This window comes from Crocodylus siamensis, chromosome 3 (genome assembly GCF_052110815.1).
Source record: "Crocodylus siamensis isolate JL-2025a chromosome 3, ASM5211081v1, whole genome shotgun sequence".
Classification (NCBI taxonomy): domain Eukaryota; kingdom Metazoa; phylum Chordata; order Crocodylia; family Crocodylidae; genus Crocodylus; species Crocodylus siamensis.
In genome coordinates this window covers 151663051-151675961 of record NC_143397.1, presented here as the reverse complement: position 1 = coordinate 151675961, position 12911 = coordinate 151663051, and the positions used below count along the sequence as shown (strand labels likewise).

Below are 12911 nucleotides of genomic sequence, written 5' to 3'. Positions count from 1 at the left end.
TAAACCTCATCAAAATGGAATTAATTAAATCTCATGGGAAGAACAAAATTAATGTTGCCTTGAACGATATCCTATTAACATATGCAGAATACTAAACCATACCTTATCTCTTCCAAACATACTAATCTCTAATTTCTCTTTCAGCTTCTTTCATGAAGTTAGGATAGTGATGAAGCAGTGCCATATGTAGTAGTTTTGTTCAGTCTCTTGATTCTACTTACCAGGAGTTCATTGTAGAAATGTTGTACTACATTGCTACAGAAAAAGAACTGTTTAGTCGCATAAAGACCTACATCAGGGCAGAATACTCAGACAATTCAGGAAGTGCAGGTAAGTCTTGTCTCTAGTGCATGTCTCAACCTTTAAGTCTCACTGGAATTAATGAAATGCGTCCATAAATAGTTGCAAGTCTGGAAATCTAAAAAATACCAGTATTAAGAGGGTGAATATCACTTCAGGTGTTTCAGTTAAACAACTCATGCGATTACCTGGCATTCTTTATTTCATTTTCAATGCTTTTGTCTGCTTCATAAACCCTAGCAGTGATTCAAGTCAGCTAAATTGTATTTTAATTACTTTAATTTATAAATGCTTTCTAATATGACTGTTTCCAGCTACAAAGTAAGCTTAATTATTCTGCTTTTGACTTTGGCATTACATTTTCCATGACAAAATCCTTGGTATGGATCATTCTACTTTGGAAAAGTATGCATTCCATATACCATGGAGTAGATTCAACTTTTAAAGCATGAAACATATCAGTGACCTCTTTTTCTGAAGAGTACATGCATATCAATCAAAGTTCTTCTGTTTATACTATGAACAATGCACCTATAAGCAGAATGTTGTTCCCAATGTTTAAATATTCATATAATCAATTCAATGGGATATTCTTGAGTTAAAATATCCTTTACACTAACAACTGGTCTTGTTAAATATAATTGCACGCTGTGGAGAGTTGAGTTATCCAATTTTTGAGTCTTGTTATTTGGAGAATTATGCAAAAAAGAACTTTTTCTGTGTGCCATAGTTCTCCATGGGGACCAAATCACAAAGAGCATTAACATGAATTGACATGGAAAAATTGCATAGCTGGCTTTTCAGAAAGATGTAACTACATATAAATCTGAATTTGTACAATGAGATGTGCATTAGACTTGGAGAAAAATGTGTGCTGTCTGTGAAACCTGTCCTGCGGTAGGAAAAAGTCTTCAAAAGTTATAGCTCCCAAACTTAAAATAGGACATGAAATGTTGCTCAGCTACTTGTTGAGATCTAACCACTTGTAGAGAAAGGAAAGAGCTACCTCGTTACAACAATTGCTGTAACAAAACCATCCCTATTAGAAATGCTTTTCATTTCTGATCATTAGTAGTCAAAACTTCCTAATCCTTTTGGGTGATTAAATATGGACAGAAAAATTACCATGTATCAATGATCTAGTTATCTAGCCCTGTCTCTCAAACTGATACCAATCAGAGCTTGAAAGAAGATGCAGAATTCTCTTGAAACCTTTCAGTGGTGGGGCATGAACCACTTCTTCCATCTCCAGATAGCATGATTGTCTAGAGATGCTAAGGCTAAGTACAGACATTCAAGAGGTTAAATTGGGCTCAAAATGGCAACCTGTTTTAAACTTAGCTTGTCCCAGTGCCAACCTTACAATTACAGACCTGGTCTTGGTGACTGGCAATCAGTCTAAACCAGTGGTCTCCAACATTTTTTAAGTAGATCACCATTGGCATTTGAAAGCATTCCAAGATCTACCATGTGCTGCCACCAACCTCACCTACCCCTCCACACCCAGCAGGTAAGTCTGTGGGGTGGGAAGGAGGGGGGTGGCATATCGAGGTAGAGGGAGAAAAAATTATTTGAGGGTGTGCCTCCCCAGCAGTTAAGTCCCATCTAGCTGTGGCCCCACTCAACTTACCCCTGCTCCTGCCTCTGTGACACTGTCCTTCACCATGGGGTCCTTGATCTAGCCCCCTTTCCTCCCTCCCCTCCTCCACGGACTGACTTGCTGGGCTGGGGCACATGCATGAATGCATGTGGGCACTCAGCCCACCACCCCGGTCTTGGATTGACTCTGCATTGGGTGTATGGAGCTTCTCATACATGTACTTATGTCTGTACACCATGAAGGCCCAGGAACAATCTCAAATGCATAAAAAAGATCTGTAGTGGAACAGAAGTTTAATGACTGCTCTTACCACCCTTCTGCTCTTTTCTCATTGTGGCAAATGAAGAAAGGTGATGTGAACTATGCATACTGTATTGTGAATTTTTTTAAATGCCTTTTCTGGTGTTCTAGCACTGTCAGGATGCTTGGCTTATTTTTTTCGGATCAGAAAAAAAATGCAGACTTTTTAAAAAAAAATAAACTATTTTATGCAATGCTTCACTCTTTAAAACCTCTCAGTCCAACTCATCAAATGACCAATTTTCACCTTGATCCCAGGAGTAGGATTTAAGACGTAGTCTAACTTTTATTGCAAAAAAATACAAAGACTCTGCATCCCCAGGGAGCTCAGCTTGGCAGGAAGTACAGCCCTGGCTCTGTCTGCCTCCTGCTGCTGGATTGCACTCTCTGGGGCCGCAGAGCCCCATGGAGAGCATCCCGGTGACGGGAGGTAGAGCACGGCCATGACTGCCCGCCTCCCACCACCAGGCTGTGCTCTGAACGGCTCTGCAGCCCCATGAAGCTCAGCCTGGTGGGGAGCACAACCCTGGCTCTCCCTGCCCCCCACCACTGGGATGAGCTCCATGGGGCTGCAGGCCCCTGGATCTGTGTGCTGGATGAGATGAGGCTGCCTCTGCCACCTGGGACCAGTGGCAGCACGAATCTTCCCTATTGTTGGGCATGGGGTATGCCCAACACTGGTCCCAGGTGCCAGGACAGCCTTCTGTCCTCCGGCATGCAAATCCAGGGGCCTGCACCCCTGGGAGGAGTCCAGCACTGCCCAGCAGCCCTCGCAGGGGTGCGGGCCCTTGAGTCTGCATGCTAGATGAGAGGAGGCTGAGACTACTGGTAAGTGTCAGTTTTCCTACCTTACCAGGGGCTACCATGCCTGCTGTTTTTATCCCCCTGTGCCTTCACACTCACGTCACGAGTTTTGCTTCGAACAGTTTGAGGTACAGTTTCCCACTAACCTCTGTACCTATCTCCTTGAAACGTGGCAGGCTTCATGCCCTCAGAAGGGGCTAAAAATCCTGCACTTTTCATCTGAATCAGGCAAGAAATTACAAAGTGTTAGGCATCTTCATGATTCCCCATTATAGCCTGTGGGCGAAACATCGTAATGCATCGAAACAGCAAAACAGTTTTGATAAAATGAAATGGAATGTACTTCAAAATGAAATGAAACTACTAAACAAAACACTGTCCCTTCAAAATGGTGAAATGGATGTTGAAACGAAATGATGGTGTTTTGCACAGCCTTAAGGCTGACCATAAGGAGATCCTGGACAAGCAAGGCTATTTCCACCCCTCCCCCTCCGACATCTGGGACACTGCCTTATTTCTTCCCCCCCCACCCCCCACCCCTGATTCTCATCAGTGGTCAGGGACCTGGGCCACCTTCCAGAAAGGCCTGCCACTTGCAAGCTGGCTTGTTCTGCACCACTCTGACTCCCTACCCTGCATTTCTGGGTTGCCCATTATAATTCTCAGCCAGCCAGGACTGGCCTCCTATATCTGGGACTGTCCCAGCTAAACTGGGAAAGATGTTCACTTTACCTATACCATGCTGCCCTTATAAGGCAAATGTATTATAAAAGATACCACAATTTTAAGAATAGAAATAATTCTGATTATTACTGGGGAAAACATTTTGTATTTCACTCTGGTACTCTTGGTAACTATTGAGTTTTCAGCAGTAATTGGGTAGTACTATCTGTACACCTCTCAAAGAAGAGAATGAGTATGTGAGTTTCAGATTCACCAAAACACTTATGTACTTAATTTTAAGCATTTACTCAAATACCACTGAAGTTATATTGAATATAGTCACAGCGTCCCATGTGATATCAGGAGGATTTAGTTAAATGTCACTAAATACACATTTCTCCAAATAGTTTGTTACATTCTACACTATGCAGTTATTAGAAACTGCACAGTTGAATCTAAAATAATAAAAGATTCTAAAAAGAGCACATATGGAGATCAGAAATGCCCCCAAACCAACTTCCTTTAAAAAAAAAATCTGAGAGAGATGGAGAATCTATTGTTTCTCTTTACTGGTTTAACAAACAGTGTGCTTGACTTCTAACTTGTATTTGTTTAGTTTTAACTTACAGCTGTTAATTCCTGTTATGCCTCTGTTCCCTTGATCAAATAAAATTCAGCGCCTCCTACTTCCTTTCATCAAAGTGCCAAACATGTAATCAAATCATTTTTCAATCTTCTTTTTGTTAAAGGGGTTGAATTTCTTTAGTGTTTCCCCAATAAGATGATTGGTGAATTCTATTACCTTTTTATTTGCCCAAATGGCAGTGTTTAATTCAAATACATGGCATTACAATTTGCTGTACAGTGTGGATAGGTAAGCATCTACACAGATACTGTGTATATTCAGTAGGTTATATGTTGGCCAGGCAGATATGTGGGTACTCAGGCATGTACTCAGCCAGGATGGGGAAATAGGGGAGGAGGGTGGTCTTTCTTTTTAGCTGCAACAGCTGTGTCTAGGAAGTGGGGAAATTTGGGTCCTAGAGTGGCCATATCAAGAGAGGGGGCTTGAATATGAATCTTTGACTTCCCAGTAAAGTACTCTAGCCTCCACACCACAGGTTAGGTATTATCTAGTCCATTCTTGGGGTCCCTAGGTAGCAAAGAGAATAATATGTATAGGGCCAGGAGGAAGAAAAGAAGCCAGAAAGTGTCTGGCTTTTTGAGACAGTTCTCTGGCAAGGAGATGATCCTGAGTTCTAGCCTGGACAATTGCCCCATGTGGACAGAGACTTCCACACTACTGTCTGTTCACTTTATCTGTTAACTATTAAAGACAAGTTGCAAAGGCTTGGGAGATGAATCTAAGGATCACTTGATACACTTGAGATTTCATTCTCTCCAGTCATATAGGTGCAAATTGCCTCATCCAAGTGACTTGACATTTGGGATTGTCAGTTGTCTTTACGTTAACTGAGATACCTTAACAAAACTTTAGGCTACAATAGTTGGATTACAGTAGCGCCAAACAATCCCAGTGAAGTTTAAGACTCTCATTCTTGGTACAATAGGAACACAAACAAGGGACATTTTTAGTAGCAAAGAATTTTATAATTCAAATAACTACAGATGGGGGAGAAATGGAGATAAAGTAACTTACCCAAAGTCTCAAAGATGTAGGAGAAGTTAGTTGTCCACATCTCAGGTCTCCTAGACCTTTGATGCATTTACTACACAGTTATCAATGTGGCATGGCATAGCCGAATCCTTTTCTGATATATAATGTAATTTAGAGGACTTTGATATCAACAGCCTCTTATTTGATTCTTCATTTAAATACTTATCCTTAACTGTTCTTGCAGTTATGTTTGGTTTTGAAACCAATTTGAATTCTTGGCTTTAAACTTCAGGCATTTAAACCAATGGTGAGGTTCCATCTAGGTTCTAGGATGAGCACCTCATGAAGCTTTACTGGGCAAACCAGAGCCTTCACTAAGCTCCTTTTTCTCCATTCTGGAAATGCAAAGAGCCTAAAACTGTTCTAATTACTTAATCAAATGTTCACCAAACCCCATAATATGGGAGAGCACAGGTGGTATGTATCAGTATTTCTGCATCACAAACAAGCATGAAGATGGAGAGAGAACATGCGTGGCTACAGAGTATCTTTCTGGGGCAGCTGAACCAGGAAATTGTGTTTGGGGAGGGAGGACTGAGTTTTGGTTTTTGTTTTGTTTTGTTTTGGGGTTTTTTCAAGGACACGGCTGAACCTCTTGAGACTCTTTGTCCTTTCCTCTAATAAGAAATAGGCATCAAGTGTGTAAATATGTAGCTTAGAGCAGCTTTCAAGCACAAACCTTCAATCAGTTTATACTTATAGCTGAGTTAAATGTAATCCAATGACGTCTATAGCTAACAGAACTCTGAATTGGTAATTTCCCTGTAATTGCTAACAATATACCGTTTAATGGGGAGGGTGGGAGTGAAAGCCTTCCCTTGGCAGGCCCCTGTTTATTGAATATTGAATATACTCTTAACTTTTCTATATGGAAAGACAGCAACAGGCCTACTTGCTTCCACCCTTAGCAACAACTATAAACTCAATTCTTATTAGCAGTTCTTATTATCAGTCAATTGCTTAATGAAAGCTAGTATGTAAAGAATAAAGTAGCATTCAGTTTAGGATGGGTGGAGAGTGATTGAGGGGGTAGGAGGGAAAGGGAGGGATGTCTCAGCTAAATTTAAAATCTTTGAGGTGGGGAAAGGTGATTAAAAATTTCCTTGTGTATTTTTAATAGGATTGAATATATAAAGGACCCTCTGTTGCCTGTCATGATGCCCACTTATTCAAAGGAAATAACCGCATTAATATTAATTACTGCTGTGCCATGCAGTAAGTATAAAATGCAAAGGGTATGATTGTTTTCAATGGTGCCTAAGCACTTCATGTTCCAAATCCTGCTGAAGTTCAGTGAGATTTTGACATAGTTGGATCCTTTCAGAATGACTTTATCTGGTATCTGAATGATTTCCAATGACTGAAGTTATTTTAACTTGAATGGAATTATCTCCAGAGGGAAACAGCAGTAGTATGAAGAGAGTGACTGTCCTGCTTGGCTAGAGCAAGCTGAGAGGAGGAATTTCCTTTCCCTTTCCAGATCACTACAAACTTCTTGCCTGCTCTGTCGCCAACCAAGAAAGTACAAAATTCTTAGATCGGTGGTTCTCAGCCTTTTTTGGACTTGAGGCACCCCTCAGAAGATGTGAGCCCTTATATTACACGTTACTTAGTAGATGCTAATTCCAAGGAATGTTAGTCTGTGTTAGGATTAACAAGTACTTGTGATCTTTGGTCACATATTCAGGTTTAATACTCTCCGTAATGTGCATTGCTCAGACCTGTTGCTGGAGGTCTGGTGAGCATGGGTGTGGCTAGGAACTGCAAACCTGCTCCATGCCCACCCTGCTCACCAGCTTTCTTGCCACAGTATAGGCTGGAGAGGAGATGGAAGGGAGCCCCTGTGCTGCTTGGATCACTGCCTCTGCGTTCCAAATGGCCCCACTGCCTCCCATTGGACCCTGAATCCCGCTTCCACATTAGGATTGATCTCTCTACCCCCAGATTGCTGCTCTGCACACTCAACTGGTCAGAAAGCAGTGATGGAGCCGGGGAGGGGGCTTCCCATCCCTGGCTGTACCTAGGCTCCCTAGTCCATACCACTCCTGTGCATCCAGCCCCCACTAAGCCCCACAGCTACCCAACGAATCTTTGCCCTTACCCCCTTCAACTGCAGGGCCCAGCAGGAGCTGGATCTGGGTGCACAGGGGTGGTAGGGTTTTCAGGGATTCCAGGAGCAGGCTAGATGGAGGGAGACCCTCCACTAGCCCCTCTGCCACTCTTAGGATAATAGGGGCAGCAGGGCAGTGACCCAGGGGTGGAGGAGCCAATGGGGAACAGAGGGAGTGACTGGGGTGGCAGGTGAGCAATCAGGAGGTAGAGGAAACAATTCGGGGCGGCGGGGGGCCAGCAGCACAGCAGATTCCCCACTCATATTCTTCTCACCTGCCCTCTCCATCTCCCTCCCCCTCCCCTCCACTTCCAGAGATAAATTAAAGCAACAACAAGCCGCTGTATCTAAAAAGGTTGCAGACTTGATTCTTGAAAAGCAGCCTGAATATGCTAAGGAACTTGAACGTGTTACATCTTTACAGACTGGCCTTCAGTTAGCTGCTGTCATTTGCACGAATGGAAGAAGGCACCTGAACACTGCAAAGGAAGGCTTTACACAAGCTAGCTTGGGGCTTCTTGCAAATCAAAGAAAACGGCAATTGCTTATTGGGCTACTAAAATCTCTGAGAATAATAAAAACACTGCAAAGAACTGATGTACGTTTAAGTGAAATGTTGGAGGAGGAGGATTATCCAGGAGCTATCCAACTATGCTTGGAATGTCAGAAAGCAGCCAGCACTTTCAAACACTACAGTTGTATAAGTGAATTGAATTCTAAACTGCAAGACACTTTGGAGCAAATAGAGGAACAATTAGATGTGGCTCTGTCCAAAATATGCAAGAACTTTGATATCAGTCATTATACCAAGGTGCAGCAAGCTTATAGATTACTTGGAAAGACACAGACAGCAATGGACCAACTACATATGCACTTCACTCAAGCCATTCACAACACTGTTTTTTAAGTAGTTCTTGGGTATGTAGAACTGTGTGCAGGAAACACAGACACCAAATTTCAGAAGCTACAGTACAAGGACCTCTGCACCGTACGTGGTAACAGTTATTTTAAGTAGTATTTGCAATTTAAAAAAAAAAAATCTGTCACTTTGGGATGCATTGCTTATATGTTTCTTTATAGACGCATTCCATATTATTAAAATAAGATGCAGTTGTTATTACCATTTCTTAATAAAATGTCATGGAGTAAATGACTGAGTCATAACATAGTATTAGCTTGGATAAAGTTAATATTTGGTGCTTTTATGTTTAAAAGTGTCATTATGTACTTAAATATAAATTAATATAAAACAGACTTAAATTACAAGAGTTCATAGGAGATAAACACTTCCTGACTGCCATGTCTAGGACTTGATCTCACATCTGTTGAAGAGCACTTTGCTGGGGTCATCTGACCCCGGTGTTCTTTCCTGCCAAGGCAGGGGGTCGGACTAGATGATCTACCTAGGTCCCTTCCGACTCTAGCTACTATGAAACTATGAAACTTCCAATCCTGCGTTCCTGCCTGCCTCCCTCCCTTCCCCATCCCCACTCACTTGTTGCTCAACTGTTCCCAGCTGTCAGTCCAGGGTTATAGAGTTCTGGATGATAGCTAGTCCACCTGGAAGCAGTGCCTCTTAGGATATTGGAGGACCACAGATCAGTCCACCCATATCCCAAATTATACTTTGGATTTGGTTTTGTTAGGTGACTATCCAGAAGTTAACTTGAACTAGGTTGCATAGCTCAAAGATGATTCTCTAAATGGCCTAGAAGGCATCTAGTACTTGTTAATGATCCTTAATGTGTAATTATTCAAGTTTCTAAGTGCTCTTAATGTGGTCTAATTGTAATGTATAATCACATGCTTAGTTTTCACTAATATATACTTTTTTACTACAGAAAAGTAATAGGGCGATTCTTCTGTTTCAAAGAACTCAGACCACAACCAATCAGAACGGTTTTTGACACTTACGGATTCCTCTTTGAAATCTCTGGGTTTATCTTGTGAATTGTGTTTGTGCACCTAACAGTGCAAATTTGACACCCTTAAAAGGATCTCATGGCACCCTCGTTGAAAATCACTGTCTTAGATGAAAGATGAGACCTGCCTTACTATGGATAGGTAATCTGGTTAAGAACCACTTGACTAGATCTAGGTCTGCCAGCTAATTTGGATACCCTGAAGAGGGTCTCACAGGGCCAGGATGGGAATACTGTAGATTGGACTGTATCTGCTACTGTTGGGACACAAAAGGCCAAGATATTATGGTCCTTCTATTTATGTTGATAGTCATTCTTAGATTTTAGGATTCTGTGCTTTAGCTGCATGGATCACCAGTAACTATTTTTCTTGTGCAAAGTGTTCTTGTTACTAATACAGTCTTTAGGGCAAACCTGGCCTCTCTTTGCAGTTTACCATTAATGTAGCCATTCTCCCTTTAAGCACTATTAATTAGACTGTTATGAAAAACATTCTTTTTTCCTCACTTCAATCCACATTAAAATCTGTTATGTGAATGGATTCATTCAAGCATTCCTACTTGCTTCCCATTCTCCCAAATACAAAAGGTTCAATTATCATGTTTTGGGCCCCTAAGGAAAAGTTTCGGAGGTTTGGGGGTACTTATAGGCTTTTGAGGCTTTTTGTTAAAGCTTCAGGGGCAAGTTTGGGAAATGGAAATCATATTTCTTAAGAGGAATAAACTTGTACTGCTAAGACAGTTGCTCCAGCAGGAATTCCAGAAGACTTGTACAACTCCATCAGCTTTGTGTGCTAGAGCTGTATAAACATAACCATTGTGTCAACATACTGGTAAATACTCTTCAGTGGGAATGATGGGTCCACAACCTGGCCCTAGATGTGCAAAAATTTCAAAAGCCTTGTTGATTTTTTTTCTATGCTAACTGTCACTTGGGGCCTGATTTCTGCTCATATAAAAGATGTGAGATGCATAGAAGATACTGTAGTGAAGCTGACAGTTTGCAAGTGACTCCTATTTTACAGAAGACCAACTCAATTGGGACACCAGTGATTGGCTGCTTGTAGCCCTACCATTAAAATCATTTCACATCCACAGCAATGTCCCTTATGCCAGGGACCCAGGGCCAAATTCATTTGTTGCAATTCCTGCTGAAGCAGATACATATAATCACCATGGTCATCATTTGGTAAGCATGCACCTAATTTAAGTCTTAGACAGACATAACATTGTAAGAACTTTGAATGCCTTTGAAGTACTTCAAAGTGTGAGCAGATGGTGTAAAATTGAAACTGTTAGTAAGCACTTCATTTTGACAGTGTGACATGAGTTGATTGGTCCTCCAGCATCCCAAAGTGCTGCACTCTTCCTCCTTTTCCCCTGCCCTGCTTCCCCACAGGGAAGGGAAGAGCAATGTGTGCAGCCAGTGAGTGCTCTCCTGTGCAATTGGCTGTCCCTGGGGCTGGACAGAATAATTCTTTGGATGCTACCCTGCCCCTCTGAAACTGGGAGACCAGAGGCCAAGAAGCACAGGAGAGCTAAGTGGTTTTCTCCCCTCTTCTCTTGTTGGGGGAAAAGGGAGTGGAGCCAGAGGACCAAACAACACTTTTTATAAGACCCTTTGGTTTCAGAACATGCTGCTACATGTTGTGACAGTTTTTTGTTTTTTAAGTGCTGCAATAAGGGTGCCTTGAGGGGAAAGTGGTGGGGAGGGGGCTGTATATCTGTATAAGGCTGAATTGTTCCGTTTTTGTAATGCTTCAAAGTGGAACAGTATTTGAACCCCTTCAAATGTTACATCCATCCTGAGCTACTCATGGGTAATCACATGCACAGGGGTCAAACCCAGCTAACATCATATCACATAATAAAGACTTGAAGATTTGGGCTTATCCAGGTATGTTATAAAAGATTAACTAATGATTTTTGCCCAAGTCTCTAACACCTTGCAACTTCTAACTTGCTTCAGCTTCTAAGTACGTTTGTGTACTAAATTGCATTCAGTCCAGCAACTTAATCTATTATATTGTGTATTCCTTTCTAAAAGCATATTAATTACCAGAGGGTTACAGAAGCATCTTCATTTTCAACCTTCTTTGCAATAGTAAAGAAATAAACCTGAAACGTATGCATGTTCTTGTCTTAACGTCTGTATACAGTATGTGAACTGTGAAGCAATATCATAGATATTAAAAAAAAATTAAAAAATTGTACAATTAAATATCAGTAAATTGTTTTGTTTTTTACAGGGAAACACTGTTTTAATCTATGTAATACTGTGAAACTACTGCCATCTGGTGGGATATAATACTAAGAAGCATGTTATCTGAAACTCCCCAAATAAAATTTTTCAGCCAATGCTACTTAAACACTTGCCTCTAGTAAAATAGAAAATTGTTTGAACCCATTGTTTAGCATTCAGCAAAACCTGAGAAAATAAACCTGAATTATTTAATACTTAACCTTCTGATGGGTGTACATGTATACCTGTTGTATCTTCCAAGCAGCACAGTAGGATTCATCTTAGCAATTAAAGTTTCTAGTTGTCTTTTAGTCTTTTATATATAGTGTTTTGTATTTCCATTTTTTCTGCTCCCAGAAGTCAGCAAACCAGTTTTTTCTGATGGATTTATTTTTCTAACTTACTCTATAATGTGTGTTTTGGGTTTCTTTTTATCCCCTCTGCTGATTGTGAATGGGATATTTCACCATGTGCAACCTTTAATATAGTTTCCATCCAATATTCAAAATATGAGCCATGTCATGAAGTGTCTCCTTGATTTAGACATGCATAACTCATGAACATGAGCCAAGCTGAAAATTCTTCAACAGTTCTCAATCTGGAAAAAGCAGCATTGGGGTGAGGGGAGAGAATTGAGACATCTGAAATTTGGAGTACTTAAGCCTCATCCAGTACATTATTCCTTTAAAAAGAATTAGGCTACCACACAGGTCCTTTGCAAATTGAGAGCTTAAATGTAACATTCTCCAGTTTTCATACAAGATAGTGGATAGCGATGTCACTGGCTAAGACTTCCAAAGGTATACAATGCTTACTGTTGTCTCCTAAATCCCTCCATAAATTGGTGGGGTCTTCACCCTCCTTCTAAAACAGTACCTAGTCCCCTAGAATAAGTTATACACTTCCCTTTCCTGTGTTATAGCTACCAAGACTACTGTGGGGCCTATGTATGGCACTTTCTGACAGAAAGAAAGAACAAGGTGGCGAGTGAAAAGCTGACTTGTTCAGAAAGGTATAAGCTTTTGTAGACTGCAGCCTACTTTGTCAGATGCTCTGAGTGAATTGTAGGAGCAATAGAACTAAATAGGAAGGGAAAAAATAATTTTAAATACAAATGATAGGGAAAAGAGGAGGAAAAGGTTAGGGGGAGGAGATACTGTTAGGAGAGTCAAAGGTAAGTTGAACAGAGGAAAAAATGAACTAAAGCATTTATAACTCACTAAGGGACAAAAAGCTAGCCCAAGAATTGGGACCAGAATCCAGACTCTCTGAGGCCATACTTAACCCTGTACA

The 12911-nt window shown here is 41.1% G+C and overlaps 1 pseudogene; it reads left to right on the top strand.

Moving 5' to 3' along the window:
* LOC149869003 (syndetin-like) overlaps window positions 1–8683 on the top strand; it is a 39826-nt pseudogene extending 31143 nt beyond the window's left edge.
* Window positions 8684–12911: the final 4228 nt, after the last annotated feature.